General features: G+C 37.5%; 1 protein-coding gene across 10 annotated transcripts in view; it reads left to right on the forward strand.

Annotated features, from left to right (window-relative positions):
- The first annotated feature begins 1,791 nt into the window (after positions 1 to 1,791).
- Positions 1,792 to 24,625, forward strand: part of MRTFB (myocardin related transcription factor B) — an 88,567-nt gene continuing 65,733 nt past the window's right edge. For 4 of the 10 annotated variants that reach the window (XM_087730694.1, XM_087730705.1, XM_087730703.1 and 1 more), the window contains exons 1-2: positions 2,221 to 2,353; positions 5,655 to 5,720. The gene's annotated coding sequence lies outside the window, so the exon portion shown is untranslated. Of the gene's footprint in view, positions 1,917 to 2,220; positions 2,354 to 3,229; positions 3,248 to 5,654; positions 5,721 to 24,625 lie in introns of those variants that run through there. The other 6 variants (XM_087730695.1, XM_087730700.1, XM_087730699.1 and 3 more) reach the window with 5 other exon arrangements.

Consider the following 24,625-nt stretch of genomic DNA (forward strand, 5'->3'; position numbering starts at 1 on the left):
ACATGTTCTAGGCACGGTCATTGGGATGACTTGGTGAAGCCTCCTTGATTTGTCCTTAGAGACTAAATGTAAAAAATAGAGATGTAGCTATGTTCTGTTGAATCCCTGGTTTGTGTTAAAACACAAATATCGCTGAATAAGAATCAGTTTGTATATGTCTTTAATTAATCCCTACAAATTTCTGATCATGTTAAAAGCATTTTTCCATGCAAAGAGGCCTTGAACTAAAGGTATTCCAATAGTTGTTCCACTGCACAGTTCTTTCTAACTGTATTGGTCTCACCTACTTCCCTAATATCTCCATTACTTTTTCTGCTGTTTTTGTTAACAGCAATAGCTGTTTGGTCTTATGTAATAAATTGTCCTGAATTTAGAATATCATTTCTCTCAGTTTGAGAAAATGATGTTTGGACACAATAGACATCCGCTGAATTCGTACATTTATCATTGCTCTGCCTTAACTTTGAAAGTTTTAGGACCTTCTCCAAACACCGTAATGGCAAAGCAGGACTAAGATCTTAATCTCTGTGCTATTATAGAGCTTTTTTCCATTTTCTTAGAAATCTGAAATTTCAGATACAAATTGGTTTTATTCAATTTCTCCTTAAGTGTTTTGTAATCCTAATTTGATTAATTAAATGCTACACATTGAGTGCTTATTTGTAGTTGTTCGCATTTCTGGTTTTAACAGCAGACTCACATCTGAACTATTTTATTTGAAGGGTGACAGAAGTAAACCTGGAGCAAATTACAGGTTTTAATGAGATCTTTACACAGTTCATTGCTAAGTTTCCGGGCCATTGCTGTTTTAAGTTTGTTTCTGAACTTGGATAAAATCTGATTAGCTAACTGTAATCTAGAGGAATGTAAGAGATATGTACCCTGTTTTAAAAAGCAAACCACATAATAACCCTTCCAACCCATCTAAATAATTTGAACAAGTAATTCTTTAACTGTCAAAGCATTAGTCTACAATCATACCAGAATGTTGTTTAGCATCTTAAAACCATAAGAAATTAAAAACTGACTTTTTTTTTTTTTTTTTTTGCAATGCACTTATGCATTCTGTTTGCCTCTGGTATCACTGCTGAACAAACTCATTGAAAAACTCTGTGGAGCAAGGAAACATGTTTTGCTTTGTTACCATGTAGCATAAGCACGATGCAGTCTCCCAGCAAGCTCCTGGACACTAGCAAATCGCAAATAATAAAAAAGCTGTACTAGACCATTGCACTGAGTGGCAGCTCAGTTCTTAATCTGTGAGCTGAGAAAAATACAGAACAAAAGCAGAGTTGTGTAATTATGGGCCTGATGCAGCGTACTTACAGAATAGTTTGTTAGTAAGATATTCGCTGCTGTGAGCGCAACGTTGCATAATACATGCAACAAACTAATTATTATGTGCGTGCATGCTCATATTCTGCTTGCAGAATGAATGCATATTTTTTTCTATTGCACGTTGTCAAGCATACATCATCAGGTTTCTAAAACCTCTTCTAAGAAATGCTTTTTTTTTTTTCCCCTCCTGATTGGTTTGATGTTTGGTCAAGTTCAGTCACCTCAGACATTTATTGCTAAGCCTGAAGGGAAAATACATAAGTTATGAGTCCCATCTTGTTTACGTGTGTTTGCACAGCCAAAGTTTGAAGGCGTACCGTGAGTTTTGCTTCGAATTTCGAATTTCAAATTCGTGCGACTGCAGCACCTGGAGGAAAACTGTGGGAACCGCCCCGGGCCGACGCGCCGCGGCGGGGAGGTGCACTCTACTCACCCCAGCCCCGCCTCAGCGCTGCGGAGATCCCGCCTAGCCCCGGGCCCCTCGGCTGGGCCCCGCCGCCCCCGAGCCAAGCCACGGGCACAGGGTGAAGTGTGGCGGGACCCTCCCGGCACCAGCCAGGTGCGGCCAGAGCGAGGAGGTACCTGGAAACGCGGGGCGGTCACAGCCCTCACGGGGCGCCGCCTCGGCCGAGGGGCCGCTGTGAGGGAGGGGGGTGATTCACCTCAGGCCCTGGGGGAGGGACCCCCGATAACATTTTCGAGGCAGCTCCCATGCGCCTGGACGGCAGCCGAGCGAGCGACGGCGAGCACCTGCCCGCCCTCTCAGCTGCCCCGCTGCGAGGGGACGCGGAGGGGCACAAGTGCCCGGATGCAGCCCAGCCGTCCCGCCCCCCGCCCGCCCCCTCACCCCCCCACCCCCCGCCTCCCACACGTGTGAAGCGGCCGCAGAGCGCCAGCGCGCGCGGCCTCCCCGCCCCCGCCCGCGGGCCAACCGCCGGGGCGCGCGCCCGAGGGCGGTCTCGGCCGCAGAGCTCGCGAGAGGACATGTCCGCGGCGGCGGCGGTGGCGAGCAAGGGTGAGCGAGCGAGCGAGCGAGCAGCTGGGGGAGGGAGCGAGCGAGCGAGCGAGGGAGCGGGGTCGGACGGTGCCGCCGCTCGGCCGGGCTCCTCCACGCGGGGTCCGCGGGGGAGCGTGCGTCACGTGACGGGCGGGGCGGCGGCGGCTCGCCCCCGACGCGCGGCGGGGTGGCAGCGCTGCCGCGGTGCCGCGCCCCCGGAGTCGGGCCGGCCGCCGCCGGCGGGGAGGGGACGGAGGGCGGTGAGCGGCAGCCGCCAGGCAGCCGCTGCCATCCGGCCCCTAGGTAGGCTGCTGCGCCGCCCCGCCCGCGGGTGGCCGCCCACTCCGCCAGCCAGAGCCATCTTAAGGAGGCCGAGGCGTGTGGGAGGGCGCCCCGCCGCCCTGGCCCCGCGCCAGGAGGGGCGGCCGCCCGCCGCGCTGGTGGGGCCGGCAGCGGCGGCCTCCCCCTCCCCCTCCCTGCCGGGGGAGGGCAGGATCCCCGCAGGGGCCGGCTCCTGGGGACGTGGTGGCGGCGGTGGCCCCTCACCCCCCCGGGCCTCTCTGCGGGGGCTCCCCCGCCCCGCGGGGCCGCGCAGGTGGAGGCAGCCGGGAGCGGGGGTGCTGGTGCCGGCACCTCTCGCATCGTGCGCTGGGACGTGTCTCCCCTGGAGCTCTGCCCAGCTCGACTTCTGCCCTGCTTATGCTGATAGGTTTTCCTTGTGTTACACTGCAGTCGCTATGTTTTTTATTAAGGCACACAAACTCCTGGGTGACGTACGGGGCCTGTGGGTAGAAAGGCACAACTGCGGGGCCTGGCCTGAAAAATACGTGTATTGAAGTGAAAGCTTTTCCTTGTTCAAAGCAATGAAGTTGAGACCTCTGGCGTTGGTCACCTAAACCGTGCAACTACAGCGTAGGTTCACTTACCTGTTAAAAGAGCGGCTGCACTTAGACCAGGGGCTGTTAAAGGGGTTGGTTTGTTATTTGTGAAATACATAGATTTTAGATGGCGCTTGGTTAATCAGATTTGTATGTGAAATAACAAGTGTATCTGCAGCAATTGTATGCACAGGTCTGTATCTCAGATGCACGTAAATCGGTTAACACTTGTGAGAGTGACATTATTTGGACTAGAGGGAGCGAGGTAAAAAGCTGTGCTCCAATGCCTTTCCTTTGTGCCAGCAAATACGTTTGCCTTTATTCTGTTTATATGGGATTTGTATCGGTTTCTAAGTATGCAGTGCAGAAAACTGCTGTTATGCTATCTCAATGCAGTTGAGAGAGAGAATACTAGGACTTCATGGCTGCAGCAGGCAATACAGCTGAAATAAAAAACTACAGGATTTAAAATAAAGTGAATAGTTTGTTTAACCATGAAGTAAATATCAGAAACTTATCTTTTCCTGCATGTTTCACAAAGAGCACTGTGAAATCTCATAATTTTGCTGTTAATATGTCTGAAAGATTTAGACTAAAATCAGTCAGCTTTTAGGAAAAAAAAAACAGCTTACACTGTACTGTGAGTACAGCATGTTCGAAAGTTCGTGTTTATGGGAAAGTATATGGGTTTATAGGTACACTTCTTCCTCACGCTACGTCTTTCCCTTTATGATGGAAAAATGCCAGGCTTTGAATTAATTGATCTTTTAAAGCTCTCAACAAAGGCACAGCTGGCGTTTCATAAGATTATTTTCTTAATGTTTGACATTTTTATCTAGTTCCTTCCTGAAGTTTTCTTTCCAGTGCAATTAGTTAGGGCAAATTATGATTTTGTGATATCACTTGCATTTAAAACCTGACAGAGTACTGTCTGGTAATCACACCAGTTACTAAGACAATAAAAACATCTGGAAGCCGAAAATCCTTAGTACGTTATTGGAAGTAGAGAACGACTTTGATGGTTTAGCTGTATTTGGAGAAATGTAGAAAGCTGGACTTAATGATACAGGTGAATTTTTAGGAGCAGTCGTACAGTAACATGACAATCACCTTCATATTTACCATTTTTAATTTGTGGGATTCTGTTGAATGAGGTATTAAAAAAAACCTTTAAAGGTGGAGATTAATACACAGATATTCAGCCAAATTTAGTGTTTATGTGCGTAAAATGTTCAATGAATTGCAGCCCTTGCTTGTTAGCCTAGAAATCAAATTAGATAATTGATGAAATTATGAATTAATATGATATTGGATAGGGAATATACTTAATTGTGGCTTTGGTTTTGGGGGTTTTTTAAACAGCATTTAGATTACTGATTAAATAATTGTTGGAAGGAAGAGGGAATACCTTTTATTGTAGACCATTTGGGTTTTTTAGGCTTTTTTTGGCGTTTCCATCTTGTAACCTCTTCCTCTTGTATGTTTTGGTTTGGGCTTGTTTTTTTACATGTTTAATTTTTAACCTCTTTCACTGATGTGTAAAGAAACCATAACATCAGCTTCAGCACCCAAACCTTTAAAAGAAGAAAAACCATATGTGTTAGGATTAATCTGTCAGAACAAAAGCAACATTGTGCGGCTGAGCAATGTATGGGACCTTGTAGGCGATACCTATGGGTTCAAAGCCAAAACTGGAAAACCTTGTTAATGTTGTATGAAATGGTATTTAATAAATACCAGCCTTAAAGCTAACTGTGATTTTTTTTTTTAACTTTTCTAAATTTAGTATGTAGTAGGTTTCCATTGACATAATCCTCTGTGTCTGTATATGCATTTATGTACACACATAATCCAAAATATACTAATAAATGAAATGTTGATGATGGAACAGATATGTTTGAGTTGTTGTCATAGCAAAAAGCCAAAATGTGGTTGTGAATAGTTTCCTCTTTATTAAGGTTCCTTCATATTGGAATCTAGAAAACTAAACTATATTTCTGCTATTAAATGAAGTTATAGTGCATAGATATAATTAACACTTAAACTTCCAAGTGTGAAGACATTCCAGCTCTAAGGAATTATTCAAGCTGGGCTTGAAGGAGCTAGGACTGGTCTTACATATTGTAGTTGAGTTAAAAGGAGTGGGTGATGCACCTCTAGCACTATTATTCTTGCTAGAGGTAACTGGAAAGACAAATGATTAGTGTGTTAGAATTTGAGTAGTAATATGAAAGGTGCTAAAAATGAGCTTAGAGCATATTGAAATTAGTTTACTCTAAGGATTTTCAACCTAATAAGATACTTTAACATCACAAAACTGCAAAAACTGAGAAAGAGGAAGTTGTATTCTTAAGGTTTTAATTTCTTAGATGGAATAGAATATGTAACTTTGAAAATAAAGAATCCTTGTGACATTTTTGTGATTTTTTTGTTTTTCCTAGCTTTACTTTCAGATTGACCAGAAATGTGCTGAAACAAACACTATAGAAGGAGGCTAGAAATACAAGGTAAGTGCTATATCTTAAAACAATTAAAACTTTCTAAATACAGTTTTTTATAAAGCTGCTATTTTTTATTGAGCAGTGTATCGCTTTAAATTGTGCTGTTTTTATAATCCTGTTAAAATGGAAGGTTTTCCAAGAGATATGCTCTCATACAAAGAGGAATTTGAGGATATGCAGTACCTATGTTACATAAGCTAAGAGCAAGTTATTATGATATTTTTGCTTTGCCATTTGATATGAGTGGTTTTTAATCATCTCTTAATGTTTAAGTCAAAATTCTTTTATGTTGACTAAATAATATTTTCTCTTTTTAAAAGGACTGTCACACTTGCAAGCCTTCACGGATTATGCTAGACTTTTTCTAAATGTTAGTAGTTTTGATATCGGTAGGTAAAACGTTGGCCTACATAGCATTTTGTTTATTTTCAACAATTATTCTGCAGTGACTTGGGCTAGTACCAGCATAGCATCAGAGCACTTAATAGCACAGCACTTCCAATGCGTTTTTTAATTAAATAAATCCAGTTATAGGTGAGGAGAGAAACTTCTTTCTTGAAGGGAGTAACTAAGAATGTTTAATGGCTGCCGATAGAATTCTATTTCAATAGGTACTAGGAAGGGACTCGAGCAGCTTAGTAAAATAAGGAACTTATATTATGTCAACTAAAACGTTCTCACTTTTGGAACTGTGTGCCTCTGATGTTCAGCTGGTACCAAAATGGTGAAAATCCTGATCCTGGCCCCTCCCTCCTCATCTTTTGTATGGGAAAAAGTGTTTTGTTTGGGGGGGGGGGTGGGGTGGTGGGAGGAGTGGTTTTATTTTCAGAATAACCAAGACAGAGCATCAAACTTAAAGCCTCCTTGATAATTTCTACTGAGGCCCCTCTAAGATGAAACAGAGCATTGGCTCCACCTCTACAGAAAAAGCCAGACACTGCACACAACTTCCCTGGCTAAGAACCGCTCCAGAGAATGGAAGAACAGCAAGACGTACAAAACTTTCTGGATATACACAGAAGGTGGTATGTATCTGGAGCGCTGATGTATTCCAACAAACCCCAGAACTGTAGTGTTAGTCAAAAAATTAGCAACTGGAAACACTTAAAGATAGGGAAGCTTCCTTTAACCTGAAGGTAAGGTGTGTTTTAGGGTTGCATTCAGGCTACATGAAGAAGAGCAGGTTTGATTAGACTTGGCAAACCAGTCCACTTCATCTCCCGGTTTAGTAAATCTGCAACTTTTGTTTCTTACTGTGAATGTATCTGCTACTTTTTAGCAGCATGCTTAAAAAGGAGATCAACAACCGAAATTAAGTCTGTTTGTACTTGACAACCATGAATGTTTCATGTTTGCTTCTTTAAATGAAATTATTCTGTCCTGCCTTGAGCATAATGAACCACTATTCCTGGCATTGTTTCTTAAGCATTTTTATCACCTGAAGTTCAAGAGCCTAAATTGCATAATAGTAATTATGGAATAAAACTTTTTCAAACTTTTCTTCTGTGGTAAAGATTGACAGCTGCTGTAAAACTACTCCTCAGTGTTGTTGAGGCTCTGTTGAAGCCACAGCCACAAAAATCTTCAATATCCTGAAACTCCAAAGCAAATGCACATTACAGAATTTATTAAATAGTGTTCAGATTACTGTTATTAAATCCAGATGTTAATGTAACAGTTTTGCACTTGTGCAATAAACTGGATCTCTGTAATCGTTGACTCAGTAGACAGTATTTTAACATTTCATATTTGAGTACTTGGCTAAAGCCATTAATTAAATGTTTGAAAACTGGCTTAAACCTGGGCATGATGCCAAAAGCAACAAAGTGAGAGAGAAGTCACAGTTAAGCTCATTTTTGATCTTCACACCAACTAGTGAAACACAAATGAACTGAGCACTAAAAATAAAGACAAAAAGAGGAAAAAAGCCTGGTTTTGTACCTTCCTCAAACTGAATTTACAAGATCATTAGCCCTAATTTATATCCCTGAAAAGGATGGACAATTGTATTTTTTTTTTCCACATTTTGTTTCTAATGTTAGAAGTCTGCTGGAAGCCTAGAGAACAGTTTCTGAAAACGTCATTAAAAATTGTAAAGACATTAAAATTAGTTTGCCAGTCATTCTTTATTATGTAAATGTAAAAGAGGTAGCTCATAAAAATTCAGCAGAGAAACCATTAAAATGGAGTTCAAATTGTTAGTGTTTTTCAGTGAAGTCCAGTTAATACCCATAAATGGCTCTTATGTCTCATGAAGTGGCAAGTTTCTCAGTATTTCCTCTACAAAAAAAGTTGCAGAGGCATAGAATTCCAGCTACTAACATTCTGTCTAATTAAGTTGCTGGCACAATCCTTAATTTTGTTCCCCTTTTTTGAAAATGAAAATGTATTGTTTGGTAAAGTTGTGATCCAGCAAAGCTCTAAGCATGTGTTTATGAGACTAAATGGGTTGCACAAAGTTGAACACATGCTTAAAGCTTTTCGGGATTTAGAACCACATGTTAGTAAAGCTTTAGGAAAGTAATAGTTGTGACTTAACATAAGCAAAGAAATCTGTGTATGGGTGTCATTGTGGTGGATGTATTCCTTCTAGCATCACAGTGTTATAGATGCAGTCAATTTTCTGTATAGGTAATCTCTTTTAGATTGATGGGTACTCAGTGTAATTTGTGAATTATGCTCTTAGTAAGTGTTTATACTTATCTGAGAGAACGTGATGTCGCAGTTAATCTCATTTTTTGTTTTAAAACGCTGCGTAAGTTGTATGTGTTATCAATATTTTTGTATGTTGTAAATTAGCCGTCTTTCTCGGCAGGTTTCATTCTTCTATGTAAATAACTTTGGAAGTGTGAAAGCAAAGGAGTGTGTTTGTGCTTTTACAGTCTTTGGTGGTAATCAGGCAGACAAGGGCCTTGGAATGTGTGTATTTTGACAATGGAGCTTGCTGAATGTGTTGAGATTACTGTATAGAAATTAATGAGATCTTTATGTTCATTATGGTTGGTCTGAATTGTACCATTTTAGGAGGTTTTGGATGGACTAGTAAATCTCTGTTAACTATTTTGGTGCATTTGTTTTTTCATTATGATACCATGTTACTTGGTAGGTTATTTTTTAGGATTTTCTCTTTAAAAAATGGCATCTTAAAAATATCTTTAAAAAATATCATCTTAAAAATATCTTTCCATAGAAAATACAACTCAAGACAGGTAACCAAAAGAAATGCCTTAATGTTTTGCTAATGATTTTCAATATATAAGTTGTACTCTTTGTACAGCTATACTCTATAAATATACTTAGTATATTTATAAATAAATATAAATATACTTACTTATAAATATACTTAGTATATTTATAAGGTATTTGTTGAAGACTTGTAAACTGTGTGAGTTAGGAAATATTTTTAAAAAGCTTTTTGAATCAGCTCTTGACACCATTTGGTAGCGATGTGTCAGATTTTCTATTGATTCAAATCAATAATTTTTTTTGATGGCAGTATGCTTGTTCACACATTCTCCTTTGATAGTTGTACTTGTGCTTGCTTTGCATCCAACAGAAGGAAATAAATTTATGTACACTCCTAGTAAGAAAATTCTGAAAATAGATCAATTCAGACTCTCATTGATTTAGTATCACTGTGCAGCAGCATTTGTTATGAAATTGAATGCAAAATTGACGATGAAGCTGTGTGTTTGCATGTCAGTTCTCATTTCTAAATTTTTCACTATTACAAAGTGGGGTTTCTTTAGTAAAATTGCAGAATTTAATGCTTTTACTCCAGAGGAGTAGGTGAACTCATACTGATTAATGCATTTTTGCAAACCCTGAAGTAAGTTTTTTCAGGTAAGAAATCCAAAACTTAAATTCAATTTGCAAGTAGTGAAAGTGCTAATAATACTTGCTATCACTGAATACTGGGGAATTGCTCCAAAAGCAAAGTTGATCAGTTAACAGGTCGTTTGTTTGCGACTTGCTGGTATTTCTTTAAAAATTTCCAATGTTTCTGTAGTTTGGCTTATATAGTTTAGGTAAATATTGAGAATGATCACAACATCCTCGCATAACTGTGTGTGAAGTTATAGGAATGGGTGAAAACCTCACCATTTCCCAGTTAATATATTAAAGACTAATTTTATTTGGAGTTTCTGAACAGCAGAAGGATTTTAATATCCAGTTTATGAGGGCAGTGCTTCCTTATTGTGTTTCTAGTAAATACTTGATTCAAGAGAAGTTACTACTTCATTATACGGTCTTTATTATTTCTGAATTTGCATGGGTTTACTGTAATGTTTCTTTACGTTAATGTCAAATAATGCAGCAGCACTCAAATACTTTCACTTGATATAAGATAAAGGGTTTACTGAGCAAATGCTATCAGTTTCTGCAAAATGTAAACTATCTTTGTGGTTATAGGAATTGTAAATCTTCCAGTGTGAATCAAGCTTTAGATAATTAATTCTACATCTGTAGACAGTTTCAACCAACTTTCTTTGCTTCTATGAATAGCACAGTGTAATTGGTGATTTCTTCTGGAATCAGATCAGCATGGTGAGGCAAAGTGCTCTGGCTGCGGTAGATCCAAGCTGAGTGGTTAATGACTCCCTCCTTCCTCTGCCAGATGTTCCACCCTTCCTCTGTTCTGCCCATTTAACCATTTGACTGCTCTTTTACCAGGTCCTGTAAAATACGCCTGATTTTTAAAAACTTGTTGGCGCAGAGCTGGGAAAACAGAAAGGTGGAATCTCTGGGAAAGGGTGAAATGCAGATGGTAACAACCTGTTTCAGCTAATAGTTCATCTTTCTCTGCCCTGAGAAAGTTCTGAGCAGGAGCAAAGGTGGGCAATAAGGAGACAAACTAGAAATCTGAAACCGGAGGATGGATAGAACACTAGACAGTACTTACATACCATTCTCTTTCCTTTTCTGCAGACTACACCAGATTGATAGTTGACTGGAGGCTCTTGAACATAGGCAAAGTTCTACATCTACCGTTTCTCAAATATTTGAGGCAGTAATGGGGTCAGAAGGTAGTCCAAAAGATAGAATTCCATAGCATCTCCTTGATCTGTCTGTGGGTTCGTGGCATCCATAGGTAGGCTTTTGAAAGCCTAAGCCAAGGCTTATGCTGGCTGACTGAGGAAACATGGTCAAGAGAAGAAAAGATATATTAAGGAAGGATGGTATACAGAGCATTTTTGATGGGTAAAGTGGAAGCTGAGAAGTGATTTAGTGATACATGGAGGATAGAAAAAAAGAGAGAATTCAGGAAGCGGAATTGAGAAGGAAAGCAGGTACTGAAATGATCTGGGGAAGAAATGAACTATGATCTGATGCTAGAAAAGAAATAATGAAAATAAGGCAAGAGAAAAAGAGAAACCTGGGCTATAGTAATTGTATCTGACCAAATAACATTTAATTAATATCTCGTTTCCATCAGATTATCAGTAGCTTTCCAACAGGGGTTCTAATAAAACTTTGTAGTATATTTTTTTGGCAAAAATATTTTTAATGCTGTTCAAGAAGTGTATCTTTGAGTAAAGAGTGGCATTGCATAGATTTTTTCAGCCTTTTTTTACTGATTTATTCATGATTAAATACATTGTGTGTTGTAGTGTTAGTGAATGGATCTAACCAAAGTGTTCTGAAACATACTTACCCTAAAAAATTACATTTGATGACTGTTAAATGATGGAAATATCTCACGTATCAGAAGGAATACTAAAGCAAGTATATTTTCTGTTATGCTGCTGGAGACTAAAAATGTCTAGTATACAAATAAAATTAAAACTATTATGTAGGAGAAAAATTATGGCTTGAAGTATTTTTAGGCTTATGAGTTCGTAAATTGACTGTTATTCTAGTTTCGATGTGTTCATGAAAAGAAATGTTCACTAAGAGCTTTTTCATTAGCATTATGCAGAAGGATATTGGGGAAAAATATTTTTTAATATATCAGCCTGTGTTTTAAGGAATTTTTTCGCTTTCTGAAGCTCATGAAGTTTATTCCACATTTGAAGTACATTTTCAGCTGAGGGGAGAGAACTATTCAGCCACATAACTTACTGAAACATGATTAAGGTGATACACATTGTCTTTTGAGCTTCTCATTCCATGCCTACCAGGGATTTTTGCCTGCTCAGGTTTGTTCTCCTAAACCATTTCAGTTCAGGTTAGCCAAGTTAGCAAAGGTAACTTGGTTCAAACTCGTTAAGCTGATTGAGCTCTCTGGGGATAAGGAGCACCCATGTCGACAGCTGACCCAGCAGTGGGGACAGGATCATCATAACCAGAAATTGGGTGGTGAAAATCATCTGAGAGACTGGTAATTTTGTCAGCTAGCACAATTGCAAGTGGACTTGGTGGTTCTAACAGAAATGCCCTATGTGTAGTCGCTATACCATTGGACCTAATTAGTCAATAACTGTAGTTTAATTTTTTTAAACATTTGAAGTAGATACTCTAGTGGTGGCAGCTGTTCTATGTTGAATTAAGGAATAATCATTACTAAGAGCTGTTTAAGCTTTGTAATAATAAGGCAGTGTTGCACAGGAGCTTTCTATATTCGTATAGCAGACTTCATTAATGGTGTCTCTTCCTTTTTAATTCAGAAATATCCTGTTCTTTAAATTGGGGGTAGCAGGTGTTACAGACAGTTTTGGGTTTTTTTACACTGATCATATCAGTGTTAAATTGATTCTTTGTGTTATTACTTTCATGATAAATTTCTTAATATTATTTTCCTTAAAGGTGATCTTTGGAAATAATTAGTGAAGGAAATAATTTTTTGCAGTCAGGCTTCCTCATTTTTAGGTCTGCATATGTGAAATTTATATCTTTGAATACAAGAGGCCTTTTTTTCTATGTTTATTAACTTTCTGTTGAGTGGTTCTTGAGATTTTAAGTATTTCTGAAGGCCATTATGTTTCTTTCTTGATCAGCTTATTCTTGGTTACTGCCATTGCTGCATAAACAGGGGACTTTTTTCTCTCCTTTATAATTAAGGGAGATGAGAATGATTGCTTTATAAGGGGAAGGTTTAATGGCTTTTTTTCCACTTAAAGTTGTATTAAAAGATAACCCCAAGAAATACAGAATGTAGATGTGTTACGGATGTTAAGTGTAGCAATTTGTGCAGAAATCTACTGTAAACAATTTTATGGTTACCATCTATCCTTTTTTATTTATTTATTTATTTTTAAACAAGAAGCTTTGTAGGGAATGAAATATTGGAACACACAATAGTTTAACAGGTAAGAGTTATTTGAAAGTGGCCTTAGGCAACATAAACTCTCCTGACCCAGAGTTTCTGCCCTGTTAGTCTTTAGCTAATTTCAGTATGGAAAATGGAATTCAAGTTCATTTTAGCTTTGGAGATCGTGAGAAATTGGTTCTTAAAGCACTGAGGGCATGGACTGTGGATTATAGCATTAAACTGTTTAGAACATTAGAGTTTTCAGGCACCATACTAATAACATACTTTTTCTGGTTATTTTAGAATAGGGGTGTTGATCTGGGGATTAAGCTTGGTCACTTATAATCTTGGTTCTGTACTTATAAAGAAACAATAAGTGATATTCCTTCCTGTGGTCTTACCCTGTTCACAGAGAGTTTTATTGGCTTTGTTAGATTTGAGAAGTAAAAGTTTGGCTTTTGCTTAGTAAAGTGTATTGTTTTGTCTTTAACAACATTTATTTATTTTTCTGTTAAAGTCATAATATTAATGTTTATGATATATCTTCATGCTTAGGAATGTTTAGGAAGCTGGTGTTGGAGGTTTTGTGGTTTGGGTATTTTTCTACCTGAAAGTCTGTGCTTAAATGCATGGAATTTAACATTCTTTTAGTATGCATCCTTATTGTAGCTATGAAAAAATCCCACTTTAATTCTTGGGAAGATACCTCAAGGTGTAAGTCTATTACAACTGATGTAATTGCATTCACATTCTGACCTTTTTTCACTGTTGTATAAAAAATTAGGTCACTTAATACGATGTAGGGTATGAGCAGTTGAGCAGTGGTTCATTGTTACCAAACGTAATGTGACACTTTGTTCTGTTTGCTTTCAGGTAAGGTGTAATAATTTTTCTTTAACGCTGCTATATCAGTAGGTGTAACTTGGAGAAAGCATCAGTTGAGGACTGAGGAGGGAAGAGGCTGTCCTCCTGAAGCCATGAATCTAAATGATAGCTGGTATATAAGTGATGAAGCAACTGTGTTCTTTCCCTTTTAAGTTCTTTTTGAAGTTTGTAATAGAAAGTAATACTTCTAAGCCAAGCAAATGAACATACTTGTCCAGTTCCAGTAGCAGCTACGGCTATAAGAAATGCGAAGCATATTGACCTCATTCTGACTCTAGGATAATGACAAATACAATGGAGAATAATTTACATGTATTGAGTAAAAGAGTTGGCAATAGTATGAAGTGGTATTATGGGACTGCCAACATTTTGTGTCACTGCTTCTGTTTAGTTGAGAAAGATGAGCACTTGAACCCACACGGCATGCATGTGATGAACACATGTATGTAATGTATGTAGCTAACTGAGTTATCTTTGGGAGCACTAGGGGAGCCTTCAAAATCTTATGGATGTAGCTCACCCAATGGTTTTGTCTAAGCAGGACAGCAGCACTATGCAAAAATCATCTTAAAACTTCCATCACCACCTTTAATTAGCCCACAATTGTACTTTTGTTGCTATTCAAAATGTGTCATGTCATCCAGTGTAAATTGAATTGACAAGATGTTCCCATGAACTTGTAAGTCAGACATGTTAATCATTTGTTGCTAGGACTCTGTTTTCTTTCTAGTTAAAGGAAATAGAACAGAGAAGATTAAATACTTCAATAACTTGCAAAGTAAAACCAGTCATTCGGGACAGTTAAATACATACCATAATCATAGAATCGTTTAGGTTGGAAAAGACCTTTAAGACCATTGAGTCCAACCATTAACCTAACACTGCCAAGTCTACCACTAAGCCATGTCCCTAAGCACCACGTCCGCCCGTCTTTTAAATACTTACAGGGATGGGGACTCAACCACTTCCGTGGGCAGCCTGTTCCAGTGCCTGACTACCCTTTCAGTGAAGAAGTTTTTCCTAATATCCAACCTAAACCTCCGCTGGCGCAGCTTGAGGCCGTTTCCTCTTGTCCTATTGCTTGTTACCTGGGAGAAGAGACTGACCCCCACCTTGCTACAACCTCCTTTCAGGCAGTTGTAGAGAGCAATAAGGTCTCCCCTCGGCCTCCTCTTCTCCAGGCTAAACAGCCCCAGCTCCCTCAGCCGCTCCTCATAAGACTTGTGCTCTAGACCCTTCACCAGCTTCGTTGTCCTTCTTTGGACACGCTCCAGCACCTCGATGTCCTTCTTGTAGTGGGGGGCCCAAAACTGAACACAGTACTCAAGGTGTGGCCTCACCAGTGCCGAGTACAGGGGGACGGACGAGCACTTCCCTAGTCCTGCTGGCCACACTATTCCTGATACAAGCCAGGTTGCTATTGGCCTTCTTGGCCACCTGGGCACACTGCTGACTCATATTCAGCCAGCTATCGACCAGTGCTCTGCTGTGCTTTTTACAGGGAGCTTACGTGATCATAAATAAAAAAAGAACAGGATAGAGAATGTTTTAGATAAACTTTAAGCACTTAGTGCAAATCAAATAAAGAACGCATGGTATATATCTGCTGCTTAAGGTGTACAGAATGTTGATTTTTATCTCTTATTTAAACATTAATCTGTCACCTTCTAAGATCTTCTTTTGTCCATTAGCAGGTTAAATTTTAAAGTTTTAGTTTCAGAAGTTAAGAGCAACGAGTTGACTGGTTTCCATGGTTTCAAGTTATTGTTTGCATTGTTAATATCTGAAAGTAGCTGTGTTGGTACAAGTCAATATGCAGCAAAAGTTTTGTGAAAGAGAGATTTTTCTAAGTTGTCCTAAGGTGATGAGTAGGGACTACTTAACTGAGTATCATCTGCATGTGTGCACTGAGCTGCAGTTCAGACATAATCATTTTGATGTTTGCAAGATCCCCTGAATTGAAGTTGCTAGTAATCCCTAATTATGCTACATTATCTTGAATTCATGTCTAATTAGTTTTTAGTTTATTGGTGAATGTGAATAATAAGTGAAATTCTGTCCTATAGAAGTTGACTGCATTTTTTTAAGAGGTCGAATATCAATCTTTGTTACACCAAATATTATAACAAAATTTTGCTAATATCTGTAATAGTGTATAAAAATAAAAAGAAGCAAAGTATATCTTTTTCAAGAAATTTCATTTTGTAGAAATGATTGTGTAATGTTCAGTCATGCTTATGAAGGAAGGTAGAAAGTAGCACGTTCAACGGGAAGCATTCCTGCAGTTCCTTCCTTTTTGACTTGAATCCTAATGCTTTCCTTGCTTTGTTCAATTCAAGGGCTTGGTTTACAGGCACTAAAATAAACAGAATAGCACCTGCAGCTTAGTCATAAATGGGAACATCTTGAAGTAGCTAAGCAAACAAATGAAATCATGGAGTAATTTAACCTTTTCTGAAATGCCTCAGATGCTCTACCAACGTTCATTTTTAAAGTAGATCAACATTTTGGCTATCAAAGGGCTCTGAACACATAAAGGAATTGTTCCAGATCATGATCCAATTTATTGATAAAAGTTACTAATTGATTATTTTCTGAACTGTCAGAACACCTCTTGTGAAAAGCTCTGTGTATTTTCTCTTCCTTTTTTTTAATAAATGCCCACTTCTAGGACATGACGCTAAAATGTTCAGCAATCGTATGATGTGTTCACATAAATATTTGACCCTTACTCCAGACTTGAGCTATCAAGTGCTTTTGTAATACCAAAATGAACATTTGTGGGTTTTATATGTTGTCAACTTCAGTTACACAAATAGATTCTTCTGGCTACACTGTTTATGTTTGCTGGGCGCAGAAAACGATGGAGCACATGTTATCTTATTAATTCCTTCCACGAAGTTCTGTCATAGTCCAGAAGAACTGAACTTGCTTTTTGGCAGGTAAATCTGAGTTGATCTTCCAATTACTTGAACACTACCGCTAAGCACTTCATATTAAAACTGATATTAAGAACTTTTGAATTTTTTTTAATTGGAATTCAAATAAATTGCTTCTTAAATGAGGTGTCACTTATGTTTTATTGGAAAAAAGAGATTTAAATTAGACGTGTACAGATCCACAAGGCTGAGAAACCAGAAGCATCATTTGTTTGCACACCAGTCACACCAATAATGCGTATGGTTTGTGGTTTTGGTTTTTTTTTTATTATTATTTCTTTGTCTTTCTATATTTAGGTGTTATAAAACTGACCTTGTGTTGTTTTCTAAGCTGAGTCTAAATTTATTTGCTGCCAATGTTAATACAGGCATTTTAAATTTTAGTAGAGTATTAAAGCAAATGTAAAATGCTGACATCACCACCATCTTCATAGACTGAAAAATGGGAATGTCATGTTTAGATTTTTCTGAGCATTTGCAAATGGCATATTTCCATGCACAGTGTGTGCATGTAACATCTAAACAAGATATTACTTCATGTTTTACCTGACTAGTTTGAAGTATTTTTATGATGCTGTTTATTTTAATAGAACTTGTGAGGATATGTACTGTAACAACTCTGTGTTTATTTAATCAAGTTAACCCAGCTGAATGACTTAGCAGTGCCTCAATATGAGCATTGTTGACTAAGAATATCCACAAAAAAGATGAGATAAAATCAGGTGATGTCTGCTTATAAGGTGATTAAAAGTAAAAGATTGTTGAAGACTGTATCTGGATGTCCTTCACTTACAAGAAGTCATAGGACAATGTTTATCTATTATACATCCAGGTGTTGTTGCCATAATTCTTGTTGCCACTGAGTGCTCAGGTAGCAGCTGTTAGGAGGGATGAACTTATTAGTTGTAGATGAAATAACGAATCTTCTTATTGTGATGCAGTTTTCAACATGAGTGAAGTCTTTATGAACTTTCTGTGACTAACAGTACTGTACTATAAGTTAAGCATAATGTGGCTTCTACTTATAAAGCATTGCATCAGTAGAAGGTATATTAAAAGATGTTCTGGGTTATCTGGATGGATTAATAGATGCCAGCTTTGATGCTTGGTTTCAAATAGCTTGCACAGCTGTACCTAGGTGACCATCTCTCTCTCTTTCACGTGATAGACCAGCAAAGCAGTTCATACTCTTCTTTAAAGAAGAAGGTTGTTGACCCTGTATTATCTTTAAGAGGCAGCTAATCCTAGACTCTACTTTTTCGTTTGGTCCATCAGACCATTTGTTTATTGGTTTTGGTGCATGCTGCAAAGTTATTTTCATAACTGTTTCTTAAAGGAAGATGGTAGATTTGAAAAGTTTTATATAATCAGTAAAAAATTTAAACATTACTTCCATCTGAAGGGATTGGTTTCATTTTAGTGACTTGGAATATTACGCATATTGAACGTTGGCTTGCTTTCCTTAAAATAATTGTAAGAGTTTTAGCATCCTGGATAAATTTTATTATTAATGACCATTTTAAAGCCCACAAAGTGTGAACACAGAAGATAATTGTAATATTCTACTTAATACATTTTTATGAGACCTTGAAGTTTTTAAACACTAAGCTTCACAACATTCCTATGAGTTGTATCCTTTCCACTGAAGGGTTATGTGAAGCCCAGAAGATTTTACCAAATGTTGTTTGAATAGGTTAGTTTTGAGAAGGCAGTAATGTGAAAAAGAATAAGTGAATCATCTGTATGGCCCTGCACAGCAACAGGGTAAGCTTTAGCTTCCCCACACTTTAAGGGAACTGTGGGAGGCTGCCTTTGTTCATCACAGACCCACACTCTCTGCCTGGTAATTAACTTGCACTTAGCGGGCCACATCTCCCATTACAAATGAGGTGCCTTTTATTTTTTTTCCTGGAGATAGTACAGAATGTATCGTCTAGTATTCTGTTGACTCATCCCCTGCCTCTGTCCAGATATAAGGAATTTTCTATACTTTACATAGTTTATGGTGTGCATTTGCTAGTGTAGCTTATTTCTTTTCAGACTTTGATCAGTCCAAAGACTTAAGATTTAAAGATTTCCTTCTAAGAATTAGTAAAGAGAATCTCAGTGTAGCATTGTCATCAAAATACACAAGTGTTGAATGAGCTTCTGGAAGTCTTCTAGTGTCTGCTCAGTGGTATTCATTTAGCTAGAGTAGACAGTTACAAAAATTCCATCTCAATAATTTATTAAATAAAAGACGAAATTTATCTGAAATATTTATCGGTCCATTCTTGATTCCATGCTCCTTTAAGAAGCGTGTCATTCCAGTTACTGGTATGGTGAGAAGCCTGACAGGACCTCAGTTCTGTCACATACTTCTGCACACGCTTTTTTAAAGAAATGAATAGTAACAATGAGTTTCTGATAATGCATAATCCAAGATGATTACTCATACTTAGTCAGCTGTTGATATTTCTCATCTTCTGCTTTTGGCTAATTACCTTTGTAAATATAGCTGTATGATTTAAGTCCTTGTTGCTGTGTATTTTACCACAAAATTTATCTTCATTAATTAATATAGCAACAAGGATTTTAATTGTAGGATTGCAATTTCTCTTTCAATACAATAATTTAATGTCAGTTTTAATTTCAAAATTCATATACTGTATCCAAAATACTTTTAGAGAGAGGTTGTGTGAGAAACTAACTGCAGAAGTTGTAAGCAACACTGAGTTGTCCACAGTGTTGACGCTGCTTCTCTTTGGGAAAAGGAACAGCATCATACTGTGTGAGGTGGAATACTAAAATGGCTGAATATTTTCATGAAACTTGTCTTTCGATCTTTTAATCCACTGTGGAATACATGAAATGAGGGGCCTGAATCTCAACAGAATAAGCATTGTTCTTGCAACAGAGGCAAACTTAATTTGAGACATTTTCGCCAATCAGTGAAATTATGGATGTCAAAAATGAATTAGATGAGCATATTCAGTTAATTTACTGATAATCTGGATGATTATTAATAGCAAGTACTTTCCATGTTTATCTTCATTTTGTACTCAGTCATATATTCATCTTTACTGGTTCTAAATTCTATTTCAGTAAGTGGATTTGAAACCTACTGAGAAAATGAAAAAAGGAAAAAAGAAATTTTCTGTAACAGTTTATTGTTAAAATTGCAGTGCTAAATGCAAGGGGGTTTTTTGTTGTTTTTGTTTTTTTTTTTTACATCTTTACTATTTTAAAAACACCAATATGTGAGACTTGGTGTAAAAGACAGATTAGTGATTTGGAGGAATAGTTCTAAGTGGCTTTTAGACACTTTGTAAGTATTTTCAAAGCTGCTAGTAGTAGTAGTAATAATAGTAGTAGTAGTATCATCATTATTTCAATTTTGTAATGAAATACAAGTAGTCTTTAGAGTTTGGCGAAAAATTATGTATGGACATGCATAAAACGGTATTCAGAACAATTTCATGTAGGAATTTAATAAGATCTCAGACATATAACAGGATGTAAGCACAGCTGAAATGAAACTGTGCATATACGATATGTGCTAGTGTCTACCAAACAGAACATGCTGCATTTTAGAGGTCACAGAGAAACCATTATATACGAGACTGAGAAGCATTATTGTCTTTGTAGCAGACACCTAGATTTGGTATTGCTCCAGGAGCTAACCTGAGATGGATTTCCTGCAGCCAACCCTACTATTTGTTTCTTAATTTTCTTTTTATCCCTTGCTGATAGGCAGCATGCCAAGAAGAGTCATCCTTTAAAAACATTGCATCTTTTCCTCTCTTTGAAGCGGGTATTTCATCCCCAGTTCTTTTCTCTGGGAAATGACTCTCTTAGCTTACCGTTACCGTATTGTTCAGTGAGCTAAATGTTCCTGTGTACTTTGAATGTTTATGTCCAGGTCCTACTTCTATTGATCCTGTGGAAAAAAAGGAGGTACTGAGCATTCCAAGGGTCTGACCACTGGGACTCAGCTAATTTGAAGATTAGCAAGGAAGTTTGTTGTAGGCATATGTATGCACTTGATAGGGCCAGCTGTATTCTGAAAGCATCGTTCTTGCCCTTTTATGAGATGGAAAGAGGAATTGCCAAGTTAGTCTCATATTGTGACTTGGCATATTATCTCACATACAAATCGTTAATGCTCACTGTTCAAATTGAGGTAATATTTGAAACTGTAATGGTCCCCTAGATGCTTATTATCACTCTAGCGTTAGAGATTATTGTCACCACTGTACAGATTTTTGAGTCTTTCTAGGCATTGACAAGGAGATCCATAGACCTTAATGCAAATGACCTTCATTGGCAACTGTTAAGCTAACCTTCTGGATGCGGTGCTTAAGTTTTTTAGATGTCTTTTTTTTTACTGTTTCCTGACACATTGCTTAAAAAAAAAAACAAACCAAAAAAACCCAAACCAAACCCAAAAGAACCCCAAAACCAACATTTTGCGATTCTAGTATTCTTTCCACTAAAGATTCTGGTGTATTACAAACTTCTAGCTATATTATTTAAAATTATGCTGAGTTTTATGAATGGAGAAACTTAAACCTAGGTGATTTGACTGCTGATGTTCACACCATGATTCTGTAATAAATTCTGTACTGGAGCCTGGTATTGCTAATACCTAATCTGGTGTGACTTTTAATAATTTGATACTGCACTGTGTGTAGTGACCTAAGTTCCTTGCAGGTGTAAATGAGTGAAGCAATGTTAAGGTCAGCCATTTGACTTGCACTGTGATTCTTGAACTGCATTATCCAGCAGATTTCTAAAATAAAAGCTGATTTACTACCTAAGTGTCATCCAGATTTCAGAGCTTGTGCCAAATAAAATACCGATTCTAGTGTCTCAAATGGCAGGAAAGTATGTATTCCCCCCCCCCCCAAGATTTTTTTAAGGAAATATACTTTGTCTTTTGAAGATAAAATGTTTAAAAATAAAAGAAGCGTTTGTCTTCAGCAGTTAAGAAAGATAGCAACCACCTACCATCTGTGAGAACACTTACATAAGACTCATAGGCTGTACAGGAGTTCTCCTTTGCCAGTACTGGAACACTGTTTCAATGTAGTTGTCAGATAAATGTCAACCAAAGCCCTGCTTGCAGTGCTGGTGCATATTCTGTTTTGATAATCTATTCTGAAGGTTAAGTAGGAAAAGAATTTTTTTCTAGTTTTCACTTTACTACTCTTAAATATTTTGCTGAATTTTGTGTTAAAAAGGAAAAAAATTAAATCCTTTGGGACTATTGGAAGAGTGGAGTACTTTTATTTTAGTTGCTACAAATAAGATGGTATTATACTTTCCAACACTTTGTAAGTAGAAGTGTTTTTCATACCAGATAGAATGGTGGTTCATACAACTTAATAAACCTTTAGATGTCTTAGTTTCAAGGAAGGGAGTGGAAAGCTTGTATAAATTAGCAAGATTAGCCTTGTATAAAATGGTGCTTTGAGACCTTAATAGCATGGATTCTTTTTTTTTTAAATTGTATTTTTCCTGTACATGTTTTTACCATCGAGTTTCAGTTATGTTTATTAATACACTTTTGTGTATAGGTCTGCTTAAAGTTAGGGGTTACATAGATAATGGTTACCATCTGTAAATGCAGATGGCAAATATGAAATAATTCTTCAAGATTGAGGAGGCTTCAAATAAACGAGAAAGGGGAGGCAAATGTGTTACTTTAATATAAAATATGGTAGTATCATGGTACATTAAATTCTAAAGCAGATAAGTTTCTCACTTTTGCACATGATGACTGGATAAAGTATTTATTGTACAGGGTTTGATTTTAATTAAGGTGAACTAATGCTTTCTCCTACTTTTTTTTTTGTGTTTGAGTTGCCGGTGTCCAAACAATCAGTTATATTAGAAATGTCAGAATGAAATGTGGCTTTTGAAAACTGAAGATAGATGGGAAATGTTCTGCATATCTTAAGTCTGGTTTCATGTGAAGTAAATGCTGCTGGTAGTAACCTCCAGCTGATGATAAAGCAATTGTATGCATTTCTCTAGCAGTTAAAATGAGCGTGGTAAAAAATAGTAGTGGTTTATTATCTCATACATCCAACAGTGTAAAAAGATGTTGTTTACATAGACATGTCTTTTTTTTCTTCTTGTCTATTTCTTTTTTTGTTCGTTCGGAAAGGTATTTATCAAAATGATTTTTATTTAAGTTTCAGAATTATTTTGTCAATCAATAAGGAAAACCTTTGGTTTTAGAGGTTTCCTAATGATCAAGTTTGTGTACCGAATGAAACCATAGTAAAAATTAGGATCTGAGAGTCTCAACCAGCAATATAATCTGTGTTAGAGCAAAGCAGCAAGAGGCAGCAGTCACCGGTTGCAGTAGAAGAAATTCTGTTTGAAGCGGGTGGGGGGCCAGGGCATTCGCAATGAGGTTACCCAGAGGTGGTGGAATCGCCAGCTTTGGAGATTTTCAGAACCTGACAAGACAAATTCTTGAGCAGCTGGTAGCCCTACTCGGGATTGGGGGATGGACTAGATGACCTCCAGAAGGTCCCTTCTAACCTGATTTAGTCAGGTTCAAACCATAGATTAAGCACATTTTGTGTGAGAAGTCACCTTGTTTTGAGTTGTACTGCAATGCTGCAATCAATATCATTTAATACGTTGCATATAATTCTTGCATGCCTTGTTCTTAGTTGAATCTGGACAACAAACCACATTTATGTACATTTCTGAAATGAAAATTAAGAAATGGACATGTAACTAATTTAGCAGTGTGTTGCAGAAGTGATGAAAGTTAAACTGGTTTAATTTAAAACAAGATATTTAGTTATCTGTCATGGGGAAAAGAGTTAGTCAAAGCTAACATGCCCTATAATAAATGTTAAACCTTTAGTACAAGAAGGTACTTCTATTAATTTCATATGGATTTAATGGCATGAACACCGCTAATGTGGTTTAATCTCTTTGAAAAGTGACTCCAAGGCATAACTCATAGCTATTAAATTGTGGATAAAATGCTGTGAATATGAGCAGATAAGCAGCTAAATTTTCACTTAAATTCGGCTCTGAAGAGACTTGCTTGGTTAATAATGTACTTAATTTGTATGGGTGAGTGGGAGTTTGAGGAGAGTGTAATGTCAGGAAATCGAATGAGAGCTGGGTAAATTATGCTTCTAAAAGCTAAGAACAAAGAAAAAAATCTTGCATAACAGTAAGTTAATGTGTCTTCATTTCATGTGAAAGCACCAATTGGTAACTATGGAAAATAATGAAAAACACGCACTTAACCATCATAATTGTTCTATTGAGATATATATCAAGCAGTACTTGCTTATATTTCTTATTTTTTAATTGGCACTTTCAGCAACATGATTCTTTACCCCTTTTTGTAGTGTAGGCCATTCTATGGTGGTCATGATCATTTTTTGTCATCTTGATGTTTTTTAAAATATCGAGTAACACATGAAAGATTTGGGGTGTGGTCATTGAAACACATGTTGCATTTTAATAACTTTAAATACATACCCCAACACACGTGGTATTTATATTCAGCATACCTGAAATTTGAAATCTAAGGTTGAGTATGGGCAGCAGTAGTGTTTCTTAAGAAAAATAACTAAAAATAAACAAACAATTTAACAATAATAAGACATTTCTTTGGTTTTATGGATCTTCATGAATTGTTACTATTTCATATTGTTCGAGTTTCCAAGAATCCAGGGATGGACTTAACTGAAGTCCGTATTGATTTATTGAAATTTTAATGACTTGATAAGAGTTCTGTGAGCTATAAAAAGCCTGTACCGGTAATTCATACTTATCTCTCTCTCCTCACTGTAGATTAAGTACCACATTAATGATAGAAAGGAAAGAAATAATAAATTGGGACTTCTATTCCAATCTGTAGAGTATTTTACAAT

The sequence above is a fragment of the Nipponia nippon genome, unplaced genomic scaffold (assembly GCF_047370975.1).
Source record: "Nipponia nippon isolate SJK-2023a ecotype South Korea unplaced genomic scaffold, ASM4737097v1 scaffold_5, whole genome shotgun sequence".
Lineage (NCBI taxonomy): Eukaryota > Metazoa > Chordata > Aves > Pelecaniformes > Threskiornithidae > Nipponia > Nipponia nippon.